Source organism: Chanodichthys erythropterus, chromosome 11 (genome assembly GCF_024489055.1).
Source record: "Chanodichthys erythropterus isolate Z2021 chromosome 11, ASM2448905v1, whole genome shotgun sequence".
Classification (NCBI taxonomy): domain Eukaryota; kingdom Metazoa; phylum Chordata; class Actinopteri; order Cypriniformes; family Xenocyprididae; genus Chanodichthys; species Chanodichthys erythropterus.
Window position 1 is genome coordinate 38,104,858 of NC_090231.1, and position 13,604 is coordinate 38,118,461.

Sequence of the window (13,604 nt, forward strand, 5' to 3'; positions counted from 1 at the left end):
AACATAATATAGTCTAGTTTTTTACAAGCTTTGTTTAAATATTTATGACATGTCTTGGAAAAAATCTGCTCATTGCCTTGATCAAACTCCAGTTTTGATAGAATGTGTTTGGTGTGGATTTGTAACATATAATGACACTTCAATGACATTCTCAAATGTTCATTTGATTTACCATCAGTACTTCTCTCATTCGCAGCGGTATCTTGATCTGAGCTGCCGCTCCAGTCACAGAAATGAAGAAACGGCAGCTTCTCGAAACTCTCCGTCCTCCTCCTCTTTCTCACTGGCATCTCATGTTCCTCACCAACACTAACGGGCTGATGGATTTTAGCCGCATCGGTGCTGAATGAGGATGTGCCGCTGTAAGAGTCGCACACCTGAGCGCAAAAACTACGTTTTCGCTTCAACATTGCCATGATAGCAAAACTCGGGTAAACTCAATACGAACAGCAGAAGAGACAGCAACGAGAAGACTGAGAAAACTGAGGAAATGTTTCTCAAATCAGCAACACAACGCTCTATTTCATTATGACGTGATTCTGAGTGAAGCTTTCGAACGCGCGTGAGACTGAACTCTTCTCACAGCTGAGAAATGACTGCTTTCCTATCCTTGCTAAAATTATTATGTTATATAGGTATATTTAGGAAAATATTTCTAACTAAAACATCTTACCCCAAGGGTCTCACTTTAACCTTTCACTTAATAATAAAACAATAGTTTACCCAAATTTAAATGAATTCCTGTGTTCATTAACAAATATAAAAACTTACAAAATACAACATAAATTCACAGACCACTATTATCCATTGATAAAACTGAGATCATTTAAACTCAAAATAATGTAGGTTTAAAAAAAAAAAAAAAAAATCAGATTATAATAAGAGAATAACCATCAAAAATGAGTTAAGTGACATAATGATATCTCTGGTCAAGTGGAAATTTAATTTAAATTATGTACAATATAATTGCATAAAACCTACAAATTTTAATTAAAAGTATAGCTTAGTTAAGCATTGTACATCCAAAGTGGTGTATAAAATAGCTTTGTTTTTAATTTTAGGGAGTTAAATTAAATACTTGACTTCTCCTTTTAGTTGTTTTTGAGTTAAATTATGTTTTTATGTTTCAATTATGTTGTTGAAACTGACTCATACCTTTTCTTAAACAATAGCTGAAAGAGTTGAAATGTGATGTTTATCGTTTTATAAAAATCACACTTTCTGGAAATTGAGAATTAATTTTTTTTTAAAATAGAGATCAAAATTCTCCCACAATTCTGAATAGACAATTAAACAAAATAACATGTAATTTAATAGAGGTTCTGCCAAAATGTTAACTGTTGTAATCTATGTAAAAAGTATTTAGTACTACTTTTAATGCATTTTTTAATTGTTATGCATGATTCAATGACTCACACATAAAGACTTGTTTCATTACTGGATGAATCTGCGATTTTGAACGAATCTTTTGATAAATTATTCAATGACAAATGCATTTTTAAAATATTCACTTGTCGCCACCTACTGGTTTAACAATGTAATATTGATACAATTTTTATAGGGCCCAAGTTACTCAGGCGCAGGGCCCTTTTGTTTTTCTAAGAAGAACTATTTTTTTTTCCGTCATCCGGGGCTTTTTGGGGGCCTTAATGTGCTCAAAAACTGAAAATTGGCACATACATTGGAATCTGCGGCTACTAGGATGCTGCAAAGGATGGGACCCAGGCGTGGCGGGGGGGTCGACAGCGCCCCCTTGAATGGTGTCCGAAAACTTGGTCCATATATCAAACACGCTTGCATGTATTACTATGAAACTCGGTACACATATAGACCTCATCGGGCCGAACAACTTTCATGCTCTAAGTTATACGCCGGCTCAACAGGAAGTCAGTTATTAAGGGTTGTTTGAAAAACGCACGCTCTGGAATTTGATATACTCCTCTTAGGTGATTAATCCGATCACCACCAAACTCTGTCAGAATAAGGTCAAGACATTGAGGATGTAAAATTGGCAGCGGATTTTTGATATCTTGAACGGTTTGGCCGTGGCAAGGCAACAAATTTATGGCGGGAAAAGGGAAACAGGAAATGTGTTATAACCTCTGCATACATTGATTGATTTTTATGAAACTTCAGCTGTGTGCTCATTGTAGGAAGCCGATCACAGATGTGACTATTGTGAGTCAAAGTTATAGCGCCATCAACTGGCAGGGTGAAGTGTGTTACTTTCAAAATGCTTTAAGATCACCCTCTAATTTTTACCTAATTTGCTTCAAACTTCATTAGAATAATGTCAAGACATAATGAATGTAGACCTATAAAAACATTTTTAATATTTTTCAAACAATGTTGCCATAGCAACAGATCAAACTTCAATATTTGTTTTGGATGGCTTTGAGACATTTAGCATGCTTCAAATTGCATAAAACTCAACTCTTATGTCAGAATTGTCATCCAGTAGACATTGGCAAAGCCTCAGAAAGAGGCAGGAAGGAGGGCCTCTATAGCGCCACCTTTTGAAAAAAGTGGGGGGTTAGTATAATCTACAGTCACCAAACTCGGTACACATATTATTCTCATTAAGCCGGACAAGTTTCTAGTTTACAGTCAGTTAGCTCTGACCTACAGGAAGTCCGGTGTTTTGGTCTGAATGTGGATTTTTTCACATCATGTCTTTAAATTAATTATTTATTGATATAATTCAAATTTATTAAAAATCACTATTTAAGTAAAGTCCACTTGATTTTATAAAAATGCATAAGTGAGCAGAAAAATTTAGACATGTACCTTACTATTACCTGAGACTTATTAAAATCTTCTTTGCAGGTTCTGTAATTTGGCTCTACTTATTAATTTTATAATTTTATTATTTATACCACACATTGAAATTTAATGAAAGCATGCTTTTAATGCATAAGACTGGTGCACAAATGATAGTTCAGGGAGGTCTAAAAACACATGAAGAGATGTGTTAGAATAATACAACATCAGCAATCACAGACATTCGCATTAGACTGGATTAGATTTCTCAGAGCACTGTGGAGTTTGAGAAAATAACAGTATATAATTTGCTCTGGAATTTTTATGGAGGTTGTCTAAGAAAAACATAGACATAGCAGATTAGGATGATATTCTGCACTTATTTGGAATTGACCTATGACATTCTATGACATGAAATTAATCTAAATTCATCAGCATCTCATGGATGTGGCTGTTGTGGTTTGTGATCATATGGGCACCAGCTGCTGCAGTAAATGTGGTGTATTCAAATAACTTTGACATAGTCCTTTTATGTTTGCCCCTTTTAAATGCCTATTGCCCGCTGTGCACAGTTGCCCTGAAGCCACCGGGTTGGCGGTGCCACCGGGCTTGGGCCCGCCATCGCTGTTTGCAGCTATATTTTGATTGCTACCACAGACATCAGTTTCAGTTTTTATATCCAAATATATAATCTTTTATCTCATAATTTCTGCGGTAATTTGAATTATTGTAAGACAGAAGTAATGACTATGCGGTTAAAAACACTGTTTGTGAAGCTTTTTCATATATATGACAACTGCTCTCTCAGCAGCAGCGCCAACACAGATCTGAATGTTCAATGCGATTGTACTTGTCAAAAAATAAAAATTAAATAAAAATCACATACTTTGAAGTCACTTAAAATGTCCTGAGCTGTTTAATTTGTGATGTCTGGCATTTTTTCAAACCTTCCAACATTTGGTATCTTTGATATACAAAGGACAAACATACAACATTGACAGTGAAGTAAAAAAAAAAAAATATATGAATCACAAAGAATTAAAAACAAGTTTTTGTATTTCCTTCTAGCAATGGAACTTTTATATGCAAAGTGTTATGTCATTTGAAGAACTGAAATCTTATCATAATACTAAAATATATATTAATAAAGGCCTAGTGTGATCACACAAATGTTTATTGCACGGCAGTGCATTGTGTTGTTTATTATAATATCCCCTCGACCTCAGGCTTCAGGGCCTCTGCGCTGTCCTGGAGATTGCTGGCTGCCTCTAGGCCCAGGCTGATGTAGTGGGCCTCCTTGCTGGCCTCCAGTGGTGGAAGCTCAGACAGAAGCACTTTGAGGCTCTGGCCCAGCTCTCCAAAATCTGGCCTCTGAGAGGGATCTCTGTGCCAGCAGCTCAACATAACTTCATATCTGACAAAGAAAGAGTCAAAGGAAAATGTAGAAGGAGAGTTGCAGAAAAAATAAATCACGAAAACACTACAAGACTGAATAATCTCTGGCCATTTGTGTTTGTAGCCCATGCACAAAACATTATTTTATGTCATGATTAATCTTCATAGGCTCATTACTGCTTTGACTCATAAGGATTCCTAGAACAGACCTAAACTATTCTTACTAAGCCTGATTTCATATGGTCTGTCTTGAAACAGCCAATTCTGTTTAAAGTGGCTATTATGCCTTTTTAAAGGTTCCTAATATTGTTTTGGGAGTCTCCTACAACAGGAGTTTTCAATCTTTTGTAAACGATTTGTTATATATAGACATTTCTTTATAAACGCGTTTTACTTGGCGATGTTTTAAAAACTATCTTTATTTTAGATTTTTTTATGTTCTGTTGGTGGTTTGTGGAGTAGCATCACCTGGGGGGATTGACAAATGCTGAATTAGAGACGGTAAAAGTGAGTGGGTCCACAATATATTGGTCTTAAAAAGTACAATGGTTACAATGGTTCCGACGCCCATATATATTTCCTTGGATCTGACTGGGTGGGCAAGCTGTCAATCTGGGTGGGCCCAGGCCTACCCAGGCCCACCCGTAGCTCCGCCCCTAGTCTATAGTCTCAGATTTATAAAACAAATTATCATAGCAGTGTAATTAGGCTACATCTGTTGACATGGTGAATTGCAGAACTTGTGCAAACATATCCACATCGCTATGATCATTTTTGTTTTGCTCATTATTGAGAGGAAAGTGAGCAGCACAATTACATATTCATCTAAACGTCACTCTCAGCAGGATGGCGTTGGGATGTTTGTTAAGTATATCACTGCAAAGGTATTTCCAACTTCTTTAATCTTATTTATAAGATAAGAATGAAAACTTCATTGTGAGTATATCAGGGCCCCAAATCACGTTCAGTCTCTTGTACGTGCATGAGTGCGAGCGGCAGTCGCTGGCTGCAGTTCACTTAACAACCACCAGTGTCACTAATAACAAGGATTCCTGAATTCTACAGTATAGCCCCTTGAATCCTGTATTGGAAGCAAAAATGGGACTGACCACATCACTCTTGGTGGTGAATATGTTGTCAGACATACTCCCTATTGCCATCCACCTTACAGGCAATTTAATAGTCCTACTCTTATGCCTATAGTAGTTAATGTAATAGATCTTCTTAGACAGGCCAAAGTCAGCCACACACACACGCAGGTCATCTCCCAACCTGTGAAAGTGATTCCAGAATTGGGTGAGTGTGGGGAGAAAAAAAGAGATGTGGTTCATTAGGAGTGGCTTCTCTAAGACAATGGAAGTATTAACAGGATGTTGTTGTAAAATGTGCTCTGTGTTGCCCTCCTGTGGACTCACATACAATTGCGGGCAGCCAGGTCTCTGTGTATAAAACCCTGAAGGCTGAGATACTCCATTCCTGCAGCAATGTCAATCATAAAATGCAGAAGTCTCTGATAAGGCAAACACTGGAGAGAAGAAGTCAGTTTAAATGATAGGTACATGATCAGATTTGTGGTTATTTTAGTGTTAAGACTTAAGAAGAAGGACAAGTCAACTAGAAGGTGTTGCAAGTTTGTTTGTTTTTCTCAGTATGCGAGACTCACCATGGGAACATCACCAAGGCGGGTTGCTTTGAGGAAGCTGTGTAGGTCTCTATGTTTCATGTATGGGAGAATAACAAGTGGTACAACGATGGAGGACTCCGGATTCCGCTCTAGTACAACACCTGGTGTCAAGCAAGTATGAAATGAGCTCATAAAATCTGCGATAACGATAATACTGTCTTATCCACCTTATTTTGCAACATGGAAGTAAGTTATTTTCTGTGAATGTGCCAGACTTATTCCGATTCATTAGCCGCTAAATGGGCTGTGTTCGAAATCGCCCCTATACCTTCATTCACTATTCCTAAATTACTCCACTAATATAGTTCACTTAAAAGAGTGAATGAAAACGAGTGAGTGAATTCAGACACTGAGTGTGCCAGAAGGACTGACGATTTTGCATAGTTTGTGCTTGCTGTTTAATTGAAACTTCGCAAAATGGCAGCTCCAGTAGTTATAAAAAAATTTATCTTGAACTCTGTCATGGAAACTTTGTATAAACCTTAAAGTCCCCCTGAAATCAAAATTTAATTTTTTTAGCTTTTAGTATGTATGTGTTAGCCTTAAGGTTATGAATAAGTTGGTGTGTTCCAAAATAATGACAAAACTCACATTTAGGAGATATAAGCATTCAAAACATAGTCTCTCACTTCCGCTAAAATCACGGATTTTCATGACCTCACATCACACTTCAGTTTCTCGTCAAATCTTTGGTCCAATCAAATGCTCTCTAGAATCTTAAGTCCCGCCTCCTCCTACACTCTTACAGACGCTGAAGACTCGGCTGAAATCGATCATTTTTTCACACATTTACTAGTTTCTACATGGTGAATGGCACATAGTGCACTATAGAGAATAGGGAACGATTCAGACAGTTTAAATATGCTTTCCTTTGGAATGGAGTCGCGAATGGAGTCCGTTTTCGCGTTAGTGTCACATGAACCGCAGCAATGCAAGCAATCTGCTCCAGTCCAGAGACACGAGAGCACAGAGCGGATCATATGCGCGAGTCGGTACAGACAACAAAATTAATCGGACCCATTTGAATTCTGCACAGAATGCTGTATATAAGCGATATAAACGGTTAGAGATTAGAAGGAAACAGATGTTTTACAGAGTCTAACGGCTCTGGTGAGCTGTGGTATAAAAAAAAAACACTATTGCCCATTTTTAAAAAGGGGCAGGCAGGGCTGTTCGATATATCGCCGTCTTCCTGTTTCATTTGAAATTACGTTAACACTTGATATTACGCTGTAGCCACGTTGGACCAGAGGTTTGGAAAATGGATGATTCAGCCGTGGGGATCATCTTCTGGTCAGATTTGGGAATTAATTTGCCACGACCATCACAGTGCATTATGGGTATTCTCTAGCCATTGAGCGCATAGATATATACACCGATCAGGCATAACGTTATGACCACTGACAGGTGAGGTGAATAACACTGATGATCTCTTCATCACGGCACCTGTTAGTGAGTGGGATATATTAGGCAGCAAGTGAACATTTTGTCCTCAAAGTTGATGTGTTAGAAGCAGGAAAAATTGGCAAGCATAAGGATTTGAGCGAGTTTGACAACGGCCAAATTGTGATGGCTAGACGACTTGTCAGAGCATCTCCGGTGACATGGACTCCCAAGGCACATTGATGCATGTGGGGAGCGAAGGCTGGCCCGTGTGGTCCGATCCAACAGACGAGCTCCTGTAGCTCAAATTGCTCAAGAAGGTAATGCTGGTTCTGATAGAAAGGTGTCAGAATACACAGTGAATCGCAGTTTGTTGCATATGGGGCTGCATAGCTGCAGACCAGTCAGGGTGCCCATGCTGACCCCTGTCCATGCCGAAAGCACCAACAGTGGGCACGTCAGCATCAGAACTGGACCACGGAGCAATGGAAGAAGGTGGCCTGGTCTGATGAATCACATTTTTTTACATCACGTGGATGGCTGGGTGCGTGTGCGTCACTTATCTGGGGAACACATGGCACCAGGATGCACTATGAGAAGAAGGCAAGCCGGTGGAGGCAGTGTGATGCTTTGAACAATGTTCTGCTGGGAAACCGTCATGTCACACATCCATGTGGATGTTACTTTGACACGTACCACCTACCTAAGCATTGTTGCAGACCATGAACACCCTTTCATGGAAACGGTATTCCCTGGTGGCTGTGGCCTCTTTCAGCAGTATAATGTGCCCTGCCACAAAGCAAAAATGGTTCAGGAATGGTTTGAGGAGCACAACAACAAGTTTGAGGTGTTGACTTTGCCTCCAAATTCCCCAGATCTCATCATCTGGTGGATGTGGTGAAAAAAATCCAATCCATGGAGGTCCCACCTCGCAAATGGCAGGACTTAAAGGATCTGCTGCTAACATCTTGGTGCCAGATACCACAGCACACCTTCAGGGGTCTAGTGAAGTCCATTCCTCAATGGGTCAGGGCTGTTTTGGCAGCAAAACTGGGACTAACACAATATTAGGAAGGTGGTCATAATGTTATGCCTGATCAGTGTATATACATAGATGCCTCATTAGCGGCTGTTTCTATGGGCCACTATATTTAAGCCATCTGCATTATTTAAATGGTCCGTGAACATTCGAGAACAAGTTGACTGTACACCTGGAACCGTAGTTAGACACATATATGAATATCTACATATCTGCAATAGTCTTTAGCAGATGCTATGGCTTGATGAAGGCGTCAGTTAACATGACCATAGTTTAAAACCCTGTAATATTGAGTAAATAAATATAAAAACACAAACAACACATTCTCACCTGTGAAAGGTAATCTTCGGGAATTTAAATATTGGTGGTTTTTACAACCAGAAGCTGCGCAATGTTGTGGCATCATTGATTCTTACTCTGATGACACACTGACTGTCCCAAGATGGCGGCCCAAAGAAACAGACAGTAATGAGGCATCTCTCTCTATAGATATAATAGGTCTAATGTAAACAGTAAAACAATTTTATACATTAAAATAATACCGGTTTGCAATATTGAGTAGCATGTTCTGTAGATCTAAACATAACTGCAAGCGAATAGCACCAGAAGCCAGACACAATCTATTTACAAAAGGCCACACCCACTCTTACATGAAAAACAAGGTGGACATATGTACAGTAAATCGAGCTCACCCAAAATAAATAAATAAAATAAAAATTGCTAATATTATTAATATAGTCAAATGAAAGCAGTGAAACTGCTCCTTTAAAGTGATCACTGCATACTGCATGACCTTGACTGTCTGCTGATTATCACAGTATTGGAAAGATGCAAATTACATTATTACACAGAGTTGCCATGATCCATTTATTTCTTACAATGGTACAATCCACCTATTAAACGTCAGGTCAAAGACAAGCAGGAGGTAAAAGTCAACCAAATCACACTGTATACTGTGCAGCTACAGGCATCACCAGGGGAACTTGTGCAAGTTCACACTTTGCACTTGGACAGTCCTACAAGCCACAGATGACCAGTTGCCATAGAAACATCTGTGCCATTTGAAATCAGGTTATCCAAAATGTTCCCCTCCAGGCTCCAGCTAGATATAAATTATACATTTTAGCCTAGATATCAAACATTAAATAATTTCATTCAAGAAAGACATACAAAGCAATTTAACTACAATTACATTACAGCATGAACAAGGTTGATTTAACTAACTGTTTAAATTGCAGCTAAAAAACTAATACTTATTTCTAAATTAACATAATACTTTTTAATTTATTATCAGAAACTTTCACTGTCACTTGCTCTCTGCACTATATACACACACCTTTTGAGGTTTTCACAGCCACTCTGATATCTTGTCCTCTTTATGGGGAAAATATGCCTTCATAAACAGCCCCAAACTCTCCTGCAAATGGAGAAATTCCAGTGTAAGAATCCAAAATTCATTTGCAGAATGAAAAATGACACTTAAAATACTGTTTTCAATTGATTTATTCAATTGAATATGAACTTAATGTAATTAAAATAATTAACTAAGAAGAATATCTGGATCAAAACACAGGTAAGAAAGAAGCAGAAACAAGCGATAAAAACATTGCTTATGCATGTTGTAGTCTTTGAAAATAATAATAATAATAATAAAAAAACATGATTTTTCTCAGCTTTTTGTTCAAAATGTTGCTTTATGAAACTTACCCACCTTAAAGTGTTGATAAAAAAAATGGATAAAGATAAAAATAAAACTTTTCTTTTGATATATATAGCACGTTCAGATATTTATACAGCAAAATATTCTGGGAGCCATGAAAATTTTGTGAAAATGATCAGAAATGCTGGTGGTGACTGGCAACTTAAAAAAAAAAAAAAAAAAACGCTGGTGGAGAAAGAGTTAAAAAAAAATTAAAATAAATTCTACAATTTATATGAATGTATATGTGAAAGTGTACACTACTAATCAAAGGTTTGGGATAGTATACGATTTTATAACGTTTTTGAACATTGAAGTCTTGCAAAAAAGCTCTTAGGAAAAACATTGCATACAACATAATCAGTTATTAATATTTCATTGGTTATCTCATTTTTTGCATGTGTTCATAATTTCTTTGTATATTTCAATGTGTTAACACAAATAAAAAAAAATTGACTCCAAGCAGTACTACGCATTAAGTTTTCAAGTTTAAGTTTACAATTTTGAAAGCATAAAAACATTTTTAATCATTTGGATCAGGTTGCAGTGTCAATTTTCCTATGCCGGACATCACTTTTTGCCACTACTGTATGTGTAATACTGCTTACAAGACACTTAGAGAAAATTTGCAAGACCCAGAAAAAAGAAAAAGGTGTGATCAGTGTGAGAGTCAGTTTGTACCTTTCCCAAGCATTCGGCACATTTTCAACGTCGTACGCTCAACCAGCACGTCTTTAAGGCCACACAGCATATCACTCATCCCTTCCAACATCTGAACTGAGCCTGATACTGACAGACAAACAGAGACAGGGAAATTGGAGAGTTAAGGATGAGAATAATGTCTGGACTTCTTATAAATAAACCAATTAAGTAAAACATGACAGGTACTGTCTCAAACTGTGCTCAGACTTGCCAAGATACCAAAGTATGCAATCAAAATTTAGAGATTTCATTATGAACATTTCCAACCAAATTATAGACCTTGTGCGCCAGAGAAACAAGCGCGCCGCCATCTTTAGGATTTTGTCTTTGAACTTCCGTTTTTATGGTAGTTGTGTATTTCTATGGAAGAGTAATTAGCTGTTGAAGTGGATTTACTTAGGTTATCATGAGCATTGTAATGTTTGAAGCGAATGTCATAACAAATACCAGTAGACTGGGAAGATTTTAAAAGGAGTGGTTCATTATGAAGATCTTACCTTCATGCTGTGGAAATACAAACCGGAAGACAGAACACAATGAGCGCATCGCTGAAAAGGAGCGGGCTGCATAAGATCTACCGTCTATATTAAGGTATCCACATTAATTTTATGGTTTTATACTCTTAAGGCCTGTTCACACCAAGAATGATAACTATAAAATAAAAAGTTCTAACCAAGGGACCTTTCAAAAGTTCTTTGAATGTTCCCTTGGTTAGATACGTTTTCTAAAAATACATAACGATGTAAATGCATGTGGAACTGAGTATTTTCATTGCTGGTAACACAATTGGCATGAGTTATGAGAGGTTAGAATGTCTAGATGAAAGTGTAGAAATGAATTGAAGCAGTGACTTGAAGTGGGTCAATATGCAGCTGTTCATATCCACAATCATGCTGAGATGCTCCCTTTCCATGTGTTGTGCTTCTAGGAGGACAAGGCCTATATTCTCCACTCTGATTTACTTCATTATTGCTGCCCACCTTATAAGCTGCATGGAAATCATTATTTTAATTGTGCAAACACAACTTGACTATTTTTAGGGATTTGCAAGACCCCAAATTATTAGTATTATTTTTAAATAGAATTGTTTCTATTTATATTTCTTAAAGAGTTAGTTCACCCAAAAATGAATATTCTGTCATTTATTACTCACCCTCATGCCGTTCCACACCTGTAAGACCTTCGTTAATCTTCAGAACATAAATTAAGATATTTTAGTTTAAATCCGATGGCTCCGTGCGGCCTCCATAGGGAGCAATGGACACTTCCTCTCTCAAGATCCATAAAGGTACTAAAAACATATTTAAATCGGTTCATGTGAGTTCATTGGTTCAATATTAATATTATAAAGCGACGAGAATATTTTTGGAGCGCCAAAAAAAAAAAAAAAAAAATTACTTACTATACTTACTATACTTGTATAAATACGACTTATTTAGTGATGGACGATTTCAAAACACTGCTTCAGGAAGATTCGGAGCATAAATGAATCAGCGTGTCGAATCATGATTCAGATCGCGTGTCAAACTGCCAACGGCTGAAATCACGTGACTTTGGCGCTCCGAACAGCAGATTCGACACACTGATTCACCTGTGCTCTGATGCTTCCTGAAGTAGTGTTTTGAAATCGGCCATCACTATATAAGTCCTTATTTAGTTTTTTTTGGCACTCCAAAAATATTCTCGTCACTTTATAATATTAATATTGAACCACTGTACTCACATGAACTGATTTAAATGTTTTTAGTACCTTTATGGATCTTGAGAGAGGAAGTGTCCATTGCTCCCTATGGAGGCCTCACGGAGCTATCGGATTTCAAATGAAATACCTTAATTTGTGTTCTGAAGATTAACGAAGGTCTTACGGGTGTGGAACGGCACGAGGGTGAGTAATAAATTACATTATTTTAATTTTTGGGTAAACTAACCCTTTAAGGATTTTTAGAAAAAACATAACTGAACAAACTGATGTTCTGAGTTATGAAAGAGCAACATTTATACATTTTAAATAACATTTATCCCAAGTATTCACATATTATAAGGAGGTTAAACAGAAGAATACTCACTATTGACTAGCTCAGACTCAGCTGTGTGTTGTTTAGGACGTCGATATCGAGTCGCACCAGAGCTGGATATGAGCTCAGTTTCTTGACGCCCACTGAACACACACACTCTAATCAGTAACAAAACAGTCAATACCAATCACATGCTTCTCAGGTCAAACTGGACATTTCTTAGTCATTATACAGTGTATACAATGTAGCCTATACAGTGTCTCATTACATCTCTATATACTGCTTTTACAAATATTTAGTATAATAGGATGAAATTACTATTAACCCAGCGATTTTGAAGGATTGAGACTGTTGTAAATGCATAAACATCTGTATTTTCAAAGAATTTTACCTGAGCTTGTAACGCCTTACAAAGATAAATACAGCAGCGATGAGAATGAGAAGAACCAGAAGGCCACACAGTACAATAGTTAGGACAGGAGACAGTCCCTGTGTGGAATTAGCTATTGTGACAGGAAAGAAATCAGCTTTTGAAACAGGACTGGAATCAGTTTTAGGAACAGGACTGGAATTGCCTTTTAGGCCAGGAGTGGCCATTGTAGTGAATGGATCGCTCCCTGTAACACACACATAAATATAGTATACATTGCCTTATAAATGAATAATACAGAGTGGTTGCATTTACAGTACTTTTGCTGTTGTAACTTGAATTCTTCAAGATCAATTGTCATTTTAGTAAGAAGTCATATTTTGAATATAAGTTCCTTATAGGAACAGTTTAGAGAGAACTGGGCTTAATGTCGCCACGAAACAGAAGTTGCTTTTCTTCCCTACTGTGATGTACGTCAGAGTGAAACGGCTTCTTGAACAAGAAAAAGTATTCGATTTTTTTCCATGAGAAATTGATTGGATTGTTGGGGGTTGCTA

General features: G+C 37.4%; 1 long non-coding RNA gene across 1 annotated transcript; it reads right to left on the reverse strand.

Annotated features, from left to right (window-relative positions):
* Window positions 1-9,071: 9,071 nt before the first annotated feature.
* Window positions 9,072-12,812, reverse strand: LOC137030620 (uncharacterized). The gene is made up of 4 exons (XR_010896441.1): window positions 12,729-12,812; window positions 10,642-10,749; window positions 9,598-9,678; window positions 9,072-9,363 (listed from the first exon to the last, which is right to left on the reverse strand). It is a non-coding gene; the product is annotated as an uncharacterized lncRNA (long non-coding RNA).
* Window positions 12,813-13,604: the final 792 nt, after the last annotated feature.